Source organism: Bombina bombina, chromosome 9 (assembly GCF_027579735.1).
Source record: "Bombina bombina isolate aBomBom1 chromosome 9, aBomBom1.pri, whole genome shotgun sequence".
NCBI classification, from domain to species: Eukaryota; Metazoa; Chordata; class Amphibia; order Anura; family Bombinatoridae; genus Bombina; species Bombina bombina.
In genome coordinates this window covers 247,281,483-247,295,037 of record NC_069507.1, presented here as the reverse complement: position 1 = coordinate 247,295,037, position 13,555 = coordinate 247,281,483, and the positions used below count along the sequence as shown (strand labels likewise).

The following is a 13,555-nucleotide window of genomic DNA, read 5'->3' as shown; positions in this document are numbered from 1 at the left end:
CGGGAAGGCACGAGGCACCACCTGTCCTCATATACCTTATCAAGCTTAGGAATTGCAGGTTCCTCCGGAAGCTTAGGTTCCGGAATCTCCAGAGTAGCAAGCACTTGCTTCAGCAAAAAGCGCAAATTCTCTATCCTAAACCTAAAGTCAGGCTCCTCCGCAGCCAGATATTTAGATGAGACTGACCCAGAAAGGGCCTCCTTCGAAGAGTCGGAGTGGGCCTTGTCATCTTATAATGCCTCTGATATTTCCATAGGCGTAGACAACCCCTGGGCCGGGCCGCCATGATATGCCCTACACTTGCGCTTAGCAGAACGTGGTGAGGCATGGATCACTGTCGATACCGCCGTTTGCAGCTGATCCGCAAAATCTGATGGCCAACAAATCTCTCCCGCAGGAGTAATGGTTGGACCCTGGGGCACTGCATGTGCAATTGGAGATGAAGTGCAGGGAACGCACCTCACGGGACGGGGAACCCTCACGGGACGGGGAAGTGAGGAAGGTATTTAAGACTTTGGCTGGGGTGTCTTTGCCTCCTCCTAGTGGCCAGGTTCTTAATTCCCAACAGTAATGAATGAAGCCGTGGACTCTCCTCCCCTTAAGATGAAAAATGGACTAGAAATAATTCCCTTTAAAGAGCACTGGAGTGAGAACAGGTATTTCTGGGAATTATGGTTCCCAATAGACTAGGAGAATTCTAGATCTTGTACCCTGAATGGAGTACAGAACAGAATTTTTTTTATGCTAAACAGCCACTGACAGTGATTCTTCTGCATTTGCTCTGTCAGACAGAGCTAGGCAGCACAGACAGGATGCCTGGAAACAGGAGAGTGGCAGAGAGTAAGGACCCATAAAAACGCAAAGCTACAGTACTGACAAACTATTGCTAACCTGTTAAATACCAGATAAGGTTTTCTGTCCATGACCACAAAGGGTTACATTACATTAAAACAGAAGATCAATGCACATGTGCTCAATGTTTTATGCATATCACACTTATCATACTGCAGCCTGTCCCATCTGACAGTACAATATGTGATGTAAGCTCTCCCAATTAAATTCCAAAATGTTGTTGTCTGATGCGGCTACAACTGCAAAAAAGCAGAGGCAATTTATCAGGGAGCAGTATGTGGACACCTATAGATGCTCGGAAAGGGGAAATACCCTCTTCAATCCCACCACAATATGCCACTGCCTCATCTGAAAGAGGGGAGAGCAATGTTGAATGAAGGATCCTATAATTATTTTATTATCAAGCAATGCCATGGGAAAAGAAATTATCTGATAAGTTCCTCTAAGACTGAAATATAAATTAATTGAGCAAATGAACCTAGATGTACCATGGGATAAATGGATCTGTATATTTTAGTAGATTTCATCATCAGATAAATGCAAATGAATGCAAAATTGTTTTCTAAGCTGGCATGCCAAAGGGTTGTGAACAGAGTTTGGCAAGAGGTGCAGAATTTTCTGCCTTTCCACCACTGATACAGTATAACAGTGAAGTATTGCACATATTCCTACAGAATGTTCTCTTTATGAACACAGTGAGCAAAATGTATCATGATTGCAAGGCGGACAGGTTTGCAATTGCCACTCAAGAGTGCTGCATGGAATGGCGAAATTTAACAATGCACAAGAGCTTTCTTGTGCAATGCTGCCCCATGCTCTCTTGCAACCAGTTGCTTAAGAGCAGGGCATGTCAGTCACCCCCAAACACTGTCAAGGTGATTGATCTCACCACTTCTGTAGTGGCAGAGATGAAAGAAGCCGTTTCTGCTTCTTATATTTGTGGTTGCAGGTTCACTCATGAGAGCCTGCACCACAAAGCCTTAAAACCTGCGAGTGCGTCTTAAAAAATCTACCCCAGTGGGCTTAAAACACATTTATTACAAATAATCATCCCAACCTTTCAAGTAACGAGAAGGACACAAACTACTGGAAAGTTAGTATCAGTATATAGTTGCATTTCATATACTTAAGATGGTGCATATATGCAATATATGTTCTGAATGCCAGTGGTACATGTTTATTAATTAGTGTGTGCTCAGTTCTCTATACACAACTGCACACACCCGACGCTCTCTCAAAGAACAAAGACAAGCTGTAGAAATGAAAAAAGGAGCAAACTATATAGGGGAAATGTTGCCAAGGCTCCGTTCCTGGGTAAGAGATTTTTTCATTTCTTTCATTGATTCAGATAGAGCAGTCAATTTTAAATAACTTTCTAATTTACTTCTATCACATTTTGTTGAATAACAGGGATGTAAGCTCAGAGAGTGTGCACGTGTCTGAACACTATATGGCATCGGTTTCGCAAGAATGTTATCCGTTTGTTGAGTACTCTAGAGGGCAACGCTATTTCCTGACATGTACCTAGGTATCTCCTCAACACAGAATATCATGGGGAGAAAATTATTAACAGAAGTAAATTGGAAACTTTTTTTTTTTAATCTGATCCCAAAAAAAAGACAAAAAACTGGGGTTTCAGATCTCTTAATCAGTCATTGAAGATAAAACTGGACATTTACGGGGGAAGCAGAGTAAAGATATTTTCTTATACAACAGTAGAGACTATTTGAGGTTAAAGGGGACAGTCAAGTCGCAAAAAAAAACTTTCATGATTCATAATAGAGCATGTAATTTTAAATAACTTTCCAATTTACTTATAATCATCAATGTTTGCTTTGTTCTCTTGGTATTCTTAGTTGAAAGCTAAAACCTAGGAGGTTTAGTATGCTAATTTCTAAGCACATAAAGGCCGCCTCTAATCTGAAATGCATTTTGACAGTTTTTCACCACTAGAAGGGAGCTAGTTCATGTGTGTCATATAGATAACAATGAGGCTCACGCATGTGAAGTTACCTAGGAGTGAGCAATGATGTGGCTAAACAGCAATGTCTGTCAAAAGAACCAAATAACATGGCAGTTTTGCAGAGGCTTATATATATATATATATATTACCACACACACATACATACATAAACATATACTTATACTACCAACACATAGCATACATATACACGAGCTCAAAAAAATAAAGGGAGGAAAACTTAAACAACACAATGTAACTCCAGAGTCAATCACATTTCTGTGAAACCAATCTGGTCCACTTAGGAAGCAACAAATCAATTCCACATGCGGTTGTGCAAATGGGATAGACAACAGGTGGAAAGTTATAGGCAATTAGCAAGACGCCCCCAATAAAGGGAGTGTTTCTGCAGGTGGTGACCACAGACCACTTCTCAGTTCCTATGCTTTCTGGCTGATGTTTTGGTCACTTTTGAATGCTGGCGGTGCTTTCACTCTAGTGGTAGCATGAGACGGAGTCTACAACCCACACTAGTGGCTCAGGTAGTGCAGCTCATCCAGGATGGGACATCAATACGAGCTGTGGCAAGAAGGATTGCTGTGTCTGTCAGCGTAGTGTCCAGAGCATGGAGGCGCTACCATGAGACAGGCCAGTACATCAGGAGACGTGGAGGAGGCTGTAGGAGGGCAACACCCAGCAAGCAGGACCCGCTACCTCCGCCTTTGTGCAAGGAGGAACAGGAGGAGCACTGCCAGAGCCCTGCAAAATGACCTCCAGCAGGCCACAAATGTGCATGTGTCTGCTCAAACGGTCAGAAACAGACTCCATGAGGGTGGTATGAGGGGCCCGACATCCACAGGTGGGGGGTTGTGCTTACAAGCCCAACACCGTGCAGGACGTTTGGCGTTTGCCAGAGAACACCAAGATTGGCAAATTCGCCACTGGCGCCCTGTGCTCTTCACAGATGAAAGCAGGGGCAGGACTGAGCACTATGTAACAGACGTGACAGAGTCTGGAGACACTGTGAATAACATTCTGCTGCCTGCAACATCCTCCAGTATGACCGGTTTGGCAGTGGGTCAGTAATGGTGTGGGGTGGTATTTCTTTGGTGGGGCCGCACAGACCTCCATGTGCACGCCAGAGGTAGCCTGACTGCCATTAGGGTACCGAGATGAGATCCTCAGACCCCTTGTGAACCATAAGCTTGTGCGGTTTGGCCTTGGGTTCCTCCTAATGCAAGAACAATGCTAGACCTCATGAGGCTGGAGTGTGTCAGCAGTTCCTGCAAGATGAAGGCATTGATGTTATGGGACTGGCCCACCCGTTCCCCAGACCTGAATCAATTGAGTACATCTGGGACGATCATCTCTCTCTCCTATCACCAACTGTCACGTTGCACCACAGACTGTCCAGGAGTTGGCAGATGCTTTAGTCCAGGTCTGGGAGAGATCGCTCAGGAGACCATCCGCCACCTCATCAGGAGCATGCACAGACATTGTAGGGAGGTCATACAGGCACGTGGAGGCCGCACAAAACTACTGAGCCTCATGTTGACTTGTTTTAAGGACATTACATCAAAGTTGGATCAGCCTATAGTGTGACTCCAAATCCAGAACTCCATGGGTTGAAACATTTGCTTTCCATTTTTTAATTTTTGTGGATTTTGTTGTCGAGCACATTCAACTATATAAAGAACAAAGTATTTCATTAGAATATTTAATTCATTCAGATCTAGGATGTGGTTATTTTAGTGTTCCCTTTATTTTTTGGAGCAGTATATATATAGATATATATTATATATATATATATATATTTATAAATATATATATATATATATAGTTAGGTAAATCAGCAGAAGTTAAATTATGTTATTATAACAGTGTTGGTTATGCAAAACTGGGGGCATGGTGTAATGAACAGGGATTATCTATCTTTTAAACAACAAAAAAATCTAGGATGACTGTCCCTTTAATGTCATTTTGCACTACCAGTAAAGCTTGCTCGTATTCTGTTTTTAGGCTGTACTGGCGAGCTCGCGCCTTACGAGAAACACGGTGAAATACAATGCATCTGGGAGCCCTATGATATCACCAGCATGAAGAGGATTCTAAGTATCCACAAACCCCTAGGTCTAACGAGAAAGCAGAAAACGCTAAACAAAAGGCGCAAGTTTAGCTTTATATATGACAACGCCCAACAATGACTGCGCAGACGAGAGTGTAGGAACAGGACAGAGTGGCAGCCGAAGGAGCAACAGAATGCAGCGAGGAACAAGATTGTCAGTGACGTAAAAGCGTCTGGAATCCTCCTTAACCCAGTGTGTGTTTACGTCTGACACCAGGGGAAGCTGTAAAATACTGATACCGTTAGTGCTGGAAGCACCAGTTGTTACACAAATGCTATACATATTCCATTTTCACAGGCACAGTCAGAAGCAGTTTCAATATGTCTTTGGTGCATCGGTAGTGACTTCACTTCAAATCAGTGCGCAACTTATCCATTAGAGTAGCCCAGTGCTTAGGGCCCACAAAAATATTTTAAATTTCCTTTAAAAACAAAAAGGGAAAAAAAATTGGAAGGGCAAAGATTTTTTTTATTCTCACATCCAATGTCCCTAATTTAAACATAAATAAAGTGATTAACTTAATTATAAATGCTCCCATACCTGAAGCTCCAGCTCCCAGCCTCCCTCCCTGCATTAGTCAGTGACACTGCCTGTTATTATAGGTCTGCAGCCCAGAGCCCCAGATTATGGTTTCCTAGTTGGGGGGAACACATTATGGCCACCTGCTCCTCCCATACCCCCTTAGCAACGTCCGTGGCCGCCCTGCATAATAGCAGATAGGTGGCATAGCAAGTGTAGGATTTACGTTGTGCAATAAGCAAGATACCTAGCCTCAACTAATATAGAACCAGCCTGGATTAGGGTTGTACTTATACCAAACACAGTAAATCTTAAAGGGACATGAAACCCAACATCTTTCTTTCATGATTCAGATAGAACATTCCATTTTAAAGGCATTTCTAATTTACTTCTAGTGTCTGGACCATTACATGGCAGAGCACTAGAGGGCAGCGCTATTCCCTGCCATATAGTGCTCCTGAAGCCTACCTAGGTATCTCTTCAACACAGAATATCCTGGAACTAAGCAAATTTGATAATAGAAGTAAATTAGAAACTTTTTTTTAAAAGCGTATGCTCTGTCTGAATCTTTTTTTTTTTTTTTTGGGGGGGGGGGGTCCATATCCCTTTGTGACCCCTGCTCTGAATACAGAATTAAAAATCTCCCACCCTACCACCCTACCTCCTAACAGAGGGCGCTGCATCTAACAGAAGGCGCTGCATCTAATAGAGGGCGCTGCATCTAAACAGAGGGCGCTGCATCTAACAGAGGGCGCTGCATCTAACAGAGGGCGCTGCATCTAACAGAGGGCCCTGCATCTAACAGAGGGCACTGTATCTAACAGAGGGCACTGTATCTAATCTAACAGACGGCACTGTATCTAATCTAACAGACGGCACTGTATCTAATCTAACAGACGGCACTGTATCTAATCTAACAGAGGGGCACTGTATCTAACAGAGGGCACTGTATCTATCTAACAGAGGGCACTGTATCTAATCTAACAGAGGGCACTGTATCTAACAGAGGGCACTGTAATCTAACAGAGGGCACTGTATCTAATCTAACAGAGGGCACTGTATCTAACAGAGGCACTGTATCTAACAGAGGCACTGTATCTAACAGACGGCACTGTATCTAATCTAACAGACGGCACTGTATCTAATCTAACAGAGGGCACTGTATCTAATCTAACAGAGGGCACTGTATCTATAATCTAACAGAGGGCACTGTATCTAATCTAACAGAGGGCACTGTATCTAACAGAGGGCACTGTATCTAATCTAACAGACGGCACTGTATCTAATCTAACAGAGGGCACTGTATCTAATCTAACAGAGGGGCACTGTATCTAACAGAGTGCACTGTATCCAATCTAACAGAGGGCACTGTAATCTAATCTAACAGAGGGCACTGTATCTAACAGAGGGCACTGTATCAAATCTAACCGACGGCACTGTATCTAATCTAACAAGGGGCACTGTGTCTAATCTAACAGAGGGCACTGTATCTAATCTAACAGACGGCACTGTATCTAATCTAACAGAGGGCACTGTATCTAACAGAGGGCACTAGTATCTAATCTAACAGATGGCACTGTATCTAATCTAACAGCCGGCACTGTATCTAATCTAACAGAAGGGCACTGTATCTAATCTAACAGACGGCACTGTATCTAATCTAACAGACGGCACTGTATCAAATCTAACAGAGGGCACTGGTATCAAATCTAACAGAGGGCAGCTGTATCTAATCTAACAGAGGGCACTGTATCTAACAGAGGGCACTGTATCTAATCTAACAGAGGGGCACTGGTATCTAATCTAACAGACGGCACTGTATCTAAAACAGACGGCACTGTATCTAACAGACGGCACTGTATCTAACAGACGGCACTGTATCTAATCTAACAGAGGACACTGTATCTAATCTAACAGAGGACACTGTATCTAATCTAACAGAGGACACTGTAAGTCTAACAGAGGGCACTGTATCTAACAGAGGCACTGTATCAAACAGAGGGCACTGTATCTAATCTAACAGAAGGGCACTGTATCTAACAGAGGGCACTGTATCTAATCTAACATACGGCACTGTATCGTAATCGACGGCACTGTATCTAATCTAACAGATGGCACTGTATCTAACAGAAGGCACTGTATCTAATCTAACAGACGGCACTGTATCTAACAGAGGACACTGTATCTAACAGAGGACACTGTATCTAACAGAGGGCACTGTATCTAACAGAGGGCACTGTATCTAATCTAACAGAGGGCACTGTATCTAACAGAGGGCAACTGTATCTAACAGAGGGCTCTGTATCTAAGTCTAACAGAGGGCACTGTATCTAAACAGGAGGGCACTGTATCTAACAGAGGGGCACTGTATCTAATCTAACAGACGGCACTGTATCTAATCTAACAGAGGACACTGTATCTAATCTAACCAGAGGACACTGTATCTAATCTAACAGAGGGCACTGTATCTAATCTAACAGAGGACACTGTATCTAATCTAACAGAGGGCACTGTATCTAACAGAGGGCACTGTATCTAATCTAACCAGAAGGCACTGTATCAAATCTAACAGATGGCACTGTATCTAACAGAGGGCACTGGTATCTAATCTAACAGACGGCACTGTATCTAATCTAACAGACGGCACTGTATCTAATCTAACAGACGGCAACTGTAAATAAAACAGACGGCACGTATCTAATCTAACAGACGCGGCACTGTATCTAACAGAGGGCACTGTATCTAATAGAGGGCACTGTATCTAACAGAGGGCACTGTATCTAAATCTAACAGAGGGCACTTGTATCTAACAGAGGGCATAATTATTTCCCCGTCCCCTTTCATTGAATCTAACAGAGGGCACTGTATCTAATCTAACAAAGGGAACTTTATCTAACATAGGGCACGGTGGTTGAGAATATGTAGGTACAACATTACAAACAGTAGAACTGAACAGGCTTTTCTACTTGCAGGCCAAAAGCAGTAGAACACATTGACTAGTTTGGCAATATAGAGACTTAAAGGGCAAATTAATACAATAAGATCCACTAGGCACTGGAGAGATTTGTCTGTTATAAGCATGATACAAATAAGAATGTTCTAATTTATTTAATAAATATCCACAATGCTTATATTCAGTTGAACTGATTGGACCCATTCTTCTGTGTTTTGATTGTATTGAATCCATCTAACTCTGTGCTAGTATGAACATACATGCAGCCTGTAGAATGGAACATCTATATGATTTGTCAATACTTATCTCAAATTCAGAAGGTGTGAAAGATCTTCCTTATTGTTTAGGCCCCTGGGATATAGGCAATCTAAATCAAAAATCCATTTGGATTCGGCGGTCAGTATTTTTTTTTTTTTTCATAATTAGCCCCTCTCCAATTGGATGCCTATATAACTGAAATCTTTTTGTCTTCCCTGATGTTAGAATGTGAAGTTGTCGATATAGTGGTGTTTTCAACATTTTTGTGTTTATTCTTCAACAGATGTTTTTTTTTATCCTGTCTCTAAGAAGTCTGGAGGTTTACCCTACATATTGTTAGCCACAGCTTACATTGTATTACATAATATTACCCCCTTGCTAGTACACCTTATCGTGTCTTTAATTTCATACTTCACTTTAGAGTTGTGTGAGAAAAAACTTCTTGTTTTTTCTCCCTCTTTCACTTGCTTTGCAATTTATGCATGGAAAGAAAACCTCTCAGGTTTCTGCCAAAAAACATAATTTATGCTTACCTGATAAATTTATTTCTCTTGTGGTGTATCCAGTCCACGGATTCGTCCATTACTTGTGGGATATTCTCCTTCCCAACAGGAAGCTGCAAGAGGACACCCACAGCAGAGCTGTCTATATAGCTCCTCCCCTAACTGCCACTCCCAGTCATTCGACCGAAGACAAGCAAGAGAAAGGAGAAACTATAGGGTGCAGTGGTGACTGTAGTTTAAAAAATAAAAAACACCTGCCTTAAAATGACAGGGTGGGGCCGTGACTGGATACACCACAAGAGAAATAAATTTATCAGGTAAGCATAAATTTAGTTTTCTCTTGTAAGGTGTATCCAGTCCACGGATTCATCCATTACTTGTGTGATACCAATACAAAAGCTATAGGACACGGATGAAGGGAGGGACAAGGCAGGCGCTTAAAGGGAAGGCACCACTGCCTGTAAGACCTTTCTCCCAAAAATAGCCTCCAAAAAGCAAAAGTATCAAGTTTGTAGAATTTTAAAAAAGTATGAAGCGAAGACCAAGTCGCCGCCTTACAAATCTGTTCAATAGAAGCCTCATTCTTAAAAGCCCATGTGGAAGCTACCGCTCTAGTGGAATGAGCTGTAATTCTTTCAGGAGGCTGCTGGCCAGCAGTCTCATAAGCTAAGCGGATTATACTTCTTAGCCAAAAAGAAAGAGAAGTTGCCGAAGCCTTTTGGCCTCTCCTCTGTCCAGAGTAGACCACAAACAAAGCAGATGTTTGACGAAAATCCTTCGTAGCTTGTAAATAAAATTTTAAAGCACGAACCACATCAAGATTGTGTAATAGAGGTTCCTTCTTTGAAGGAGGATTAGGACATAGTGAAGGAACAACAATCTCCTGATTGATATTTTTATTAGATACCACCTTACGAAGAAAACCAGGTTTGGTACGTAACACTACCTTATCTGCATGGAAAATTAGATAAGGGGAATCACATTGTAAAGCAGATAACTCCGAAACTCTTCGAGCCGAGGAGATAGCTACTAAAAACAGAACTTTCCAAGATAAAAGTTTAATATCTATGGAAAGCAAAGGTTCAAACGGAACCCCTTGCAGAACCTTAAGAACTAAATTTAAACTCCCTGGCGGAGCAACAGGTTTAAACACAGGCTTGATTCTAACTAAAGCCTGACAAAAACGCCTGAACATCTGGAGTATCAGCCAGACGCTTGTGCAAAAGAATAGACAGAGCAGAAATCTGCCCCTTTAAGGAACTAGCTGACAATCCCTTCTCCAATCCTTCTTGGAGAAAAGATAATATCCTAGGAATCCTGACCTTACTCCATGAGTAACCTTTGGATTCACACCAATGAAGATATCTACACCATATCTTATGATTTTCCTCGTGATCGACTTTTCGAGCCTGAATTAAGGTATCAATGACCGATAAAATCAAGCGTTCAATCTCCAAGCAGTCAGACGCAGAGAAATTAGATTGGATGGTTGAAAGGACCCTGAAGTAGAAGGTCCTGCCTCAGCGGCAGAGTCCATGGTGGAAGGGATGACATGTCCACCAGATCTGCATACCAATTCCTGCGTGGCCAGGCAGGTGCAATCAAAATCACCGAAGCTCTCTCCTGCTTGATCTTGGCAATCAGACGAGGAAGCAGAGGGAAACGGTGGAAACACATAAGCCAGGTTGAAGGACCAAGGCGCTGCTAGAGCATCTATCAGCGTTTGCCTTGGGATCCCTGGACCTGGATCCGTAACAAGGAAGCTTGGCGTTCTTACGAGACGCCATGAGATCCAGTTCTGGTTTGCCCCAAAGTTGAATCAATTGTATAATAGACTAAAACAGCATTGCACCCACTTGCAAATGGATGATTAACCCCTCAGGCTCAAAAACGAATCAGAAAAATGGTAAAAACCGTTATAAACAGTCACAAGCAAACTGCCACAGCTCTACTGTGGCTCCTACCTGCCCTTAAAACGACTTTTGTAGGCACAAAAACCCTTTACAGAGGTCCTATATGTCAGGGGACTCCTTCAGGGAAGCTGGATGACTCAGACTGTAAAAACTACTGCGCAATTAGAGCGCGAAAATAGGCCCCTCCCACCATGCACTCAAAGTGAAAGGGCCATAAATAACTACTCCTAGGAGAAATCTAATCAGCCATGTGGAAAACTATGCCCCAAATAAAGATTTATCACCTTCAGTAAAAAAACGTTTTTTATATATCATGCAAACGTTTTACATACTAAGTAATAAGAGCAATTAACATGAATATTACCCTTTACTGCAAGCATGATCCCAGTCGTTTGTTAAATCACTGTAATCAGGCTTACCTTAAATATATCAAGCACTGTCAGCATTATCTAGACCTTATCTCTCTAGAAAAAAAATATACTGAACATACCTCAGAGAAGGTAATTCTGCAAGCCATTCCCTCAGCTGAAGTTTTCCCATACTCTTCAGTTATGTGTGAGAACAGCAGTGGACCTTAGTTACAACCTGCTAAGATCATCAAAAACCTCAGGCAGAACTCTTCTTCTAATTTCTGCCTGAGGCAAAAACAGTACAACGCCGGTAGCATTTAAAAATAACAAACTTTTGATTGAAGATAAACTACACTAAATCACCACATATCTCTTGATACTTTTCTTGTCGAGAGCTGCAAGAGAATGACTGGGAGTGGCAGTTAGGGGAGGAGCTATATAGACAGCTCTGCTGTGGGTGTCCTCTTGCAGCTTCCTGTTGGGAAGGAGAATATCCCATAAGTAATGGATGAATCCGTGGACTGGATACACCTTACAAGAGAAACATCTTTATCATTTAGTTTGTGAGTCTTGGGAACACTAGAGGACAATATACTTTTCAAGTTATTCACTTTCTTATAAATAAATATAGGTCTTGATGATAATTTCTCTCCTATGATGTCATCATCTTTCAGGAGTGGCCAGTGTTTGTGAATTATCCTTTCTATTAGATATCTGTTTTCACTGTATCCTGTTATAAATGGGACAGTGAGTGTATCTTTGCTATTATTTTCTAAGCCAATATTATTTTTATTCTTATATTTTAGTAAGTCTCTTCTGTCTTTATTTTGGACTTCCTCTATATTTCTGTCCAGGTTACTCTCTTCATAAGCTCTCTCTAAAAAATGTTCTTTTAGAGTTTTCGCCTGTTCTTCCCATTTATCTGGATATGAACAATTTTTCTTTAGACGGAGGAGTTGTCCCTTTGGTATATTGGACTTCCAATTACTAGGAGTGCAACTCTCTTGGTGGATATAATTATTACAATCTACTTCTTAGTAGGTCCCTGTCTACTGTACCTGTATATAGCACAGCACCCCACAGTAGAAGCGTTACTTGTCCCCGTCTACTGTACCTGTATATAGCACAGCACCCACAGTAGGTAAGTTACTTGTCCCCGTCTACTGTACCTGTATATAGCACAGCACCCACAGTAGGCACGTTACTTGTCCCCTTCTACTGTACCTGTATATAGCACAGCACCCACAGTAGGTACGTTACGTGTACCCGTCTACTGTACCTGTATATAGCACAGCACCCACAGTAGGTACGTTACTTGTCCCTGTCTACTGTACCTGTATATAGCACAGCACCCACAGTAGGTACGTTACTTCTACTTGTCTACTGTACCTGTATATAGCACAGCACCCACAGTAGGTACGTTACTTCTACTTGTCTACTGTACCTGTATATAGCACAGCACCCACAGTAGGTACGTTACTTCTACTTGTCTACTGTACCTGTATATAGCACAGCACCCACAGTAGGTACGTTACTTCTACTTGTCTACTGTACCTGTATATAGCACAGCACCCACAGTAGGTACGTTACTTCTACTTGTCTACTGTACCTGTATATAGCACAGCACCCACAGTAGGTACTTTTCCTTTAAGGTTCAGTCCTGTACTTCTGCTGTAATCACTGTACCTATATATAGCACAGCACACACAGTAGGTAGGTTACCTTACAGTATCTGTATATAGCACAGAACACACAGTAGGTATGTTACCTTACAGTACGTGTATATAGCACAGCACACACAGTAGGTACGTTACCTTACAGTACCTGCATATAGCACAGCACATACAGTAGGTACGTTACCTTACAGTACCTGTATATAGCACAGAACACACAGTAGGTATGTTACCTTACAGTTTAGTCCTGTACTTCTGCTGTAATCATTGTACCTGTATATAGCACGGCCCATACAGTAGGTACGTTACCTTACAGTACCTGTATATAGTACAGCACACACAGTAGGTGTCTTACCTTACAGTACCTCTGGTATATGGCTGTTGATAGGAAAGATAAAAAGGCAAATATAAATCAGTTACTTAAAGGAGAACTAAATACCGCAGAATT

At 42.0% G+C, this 13,555-nt stretch overlaps 1 protein-coding gene across 1 annotated transcript in view; it reads right to left on the bottom strand.

Moving 5' to 3' along the window:
* CFAP58 (cilia and flagella associated protein 58) overlaps nucleotides 1-13,555 on the bottom strand; it is a 121,940-nt gene that overhangs the window by 106,227 nt on the left and 2,158 nt on the right. The window lies entirely within an intron of this gene.